The sequence below is a fragment of the Gekko japonicus genome, unplaced genomic scaffold (assembly GCF_001447785.1).
Source record: "Gekko japonicus isolate JY-2015 unplaced genomic scaffold, Gekko_japonicus_V1.1 scaffold1445, whole genome shotgun sequence".
Taxonomy (NCBI): Eukaryota; Metazoa; Chordata; class Lepidosauria; order Squamata; family Gekkonidae; genus Gekko; species Gekko japonicus.
Window position 1 is genome coordinate 371,732 of NW_015172599.1, and position 2,052 is coordinate 373,783.

A 2,052-nucleotide genomic window follows, 5' to 3' on the forward strand; every position below is an offset into this window, starting at 1 on the left:
ATTGCATCTACAGGAGAGACCTGCAGAGACATGGAAGGCCATGTGAAGAAGGAGGGCAAAGGGAGAGGAGGGGGTCAGAGGGCAGTTCCCAGGTTAAGACAAAGAGAGGCATCCCATTCAATGAGATAACACCTATGTACACTTAGAAGCACAGCCCCCAGCGCGCGACGTCACTTCCGGGTAACGCGCACGCCTAAGACACCAGCCGGGAGCCCCCCACTCCCGGCCAAAAAACATTTGGCAACCTTAAAGAGAGACCAGCTCTCTAGACACAGAGAACACACAGAAACCAGTAAACATGTGCTATGGAAAGGGGAAAAATGGCGTGGCCCCGCCCCCAGCGCGCGACGTCACTTCCGGGTAACGCGCACGCCTAAGACACCAGCCGGGAGCCCCCCACTCCCGGCCAAAAAACATTTGGCAACCTTAAAGAGAGACCAGCTCTCTAGACACAGAGAACACACAGAAACCAGTAAACATGTGCTATGGAAAAATGCCACGTTTTGCAAAAGGACTTAAAATCATGAGAAGACTCCATGAGCAAACCTTCTCCTCAACATGCAGGCAACCCACCCCCTTCACCTTCACCAGAAACTTAATGTAGGCTCTACGGCATAACAAAAGGACTGCTTGCTGAATAGGAATAGCTGACTGCATGGCTACAAGCATGGACGGCTACAAGCATGGACGGCTTCAAAATGGAATTAGATAAGCATATGGAGCAGAGGTCCATCAGTGGCTATTAGTGGTGCTACTGTTAAAGTAATTACAAGCAACATTGCTCAACCCTTTAGCCCCATCCTCCTGCAACCAGTTTTTTTTAGGAAACTTCCAGGGGGATGGATCAGGGAGGGGGGATGGACCAGGGAGACATCACAAGGGAGATGTCACCTCCAAGCCCCAAAAATAGCATAAAAGAGATGGCCTGGCCATGTGCTCTCTCTCTCCCCATACCTAACCCTGCTCCATCCTGCTGACTCTCGGTGTAGCGCTGCCCAGTCACGTGTTCTGCTGGTTCAGAATACAACCCTTATAGTCTCCTCATTTTTCCTGTGGATCGCGTCATCTCTCCAGGATCAGGTATGTATCACCCACCAACGATCATTACCTGCTAATGCCAATGTTGCTAATTTTCCTAAGTCTGAATAAGTGTGTGTGTGCTTGTGTTTTATTGTCTGTTTGAAATATTCATCAGTAAAGAACCCATTTGTCTAAATAATTGGTTTCTGCATCTATTCTTGGTTTTACTGGAAAGGTGGGACTTCTGTATACATAGGCTTGTGTCCCTTAGTAGCCAATTGCTCATTAAATATTATAATTCCCCACAGTTACTAATACATTAAGCAATTTGGCTAACACGCCACCCAATATCCAGGCATCCAACACCCACCCCCTCTTAACAAGGCTCCTGCTTAATCAGGAGTGTTGGGAGGTGGGGACATGGGATACATGTGATGTTGGTGACACCATGGAACTTTTGGGTACAACCCAGAAGTGGCAATGGGTAGCTCTAGGAACTGCCAGAAACTCTATGGCAAAACCATAGAGTTTCCAGCAGTGTTGGTTTCTGCATCTATTCTTGGTTTTACTGGAAAGGTGGGACTTCTGTATACATAGGCTTGTGTCCCTTAGTAGCCAATTGCTCATTAAATATTATAATTCCCCACAGTTACTAATACATTAAGCAATTTGGCTAACACGCCACCCAATATCCAGGCATCCAACACCCACCCCCTCTTAACAAGGCTCCTGCTTAATCAGGAGTGTTGGGAGGTGGGGACATGGGATACATGTGATGTTGGTGACACCATGGAACTTTTGGGTACAACCCAGAAGTGGCAATGGGTAGCTCTAGGAACTGCCAGAAACTCTATGGCAAAACCATAGAGTTTCCAGCAGTGTCTAGAGCTATACATTGACACTTCTGGGTTGTACTCAGAAATGATGTACCAGCTCAGAGGATGCTGGTGGTTTTTAAAATCCCACCATCACCACTTGGAATGGTTGCTGGCAATGGCATCAGTTGCAGGAGGCCTCCTTTCCATAGGGGCC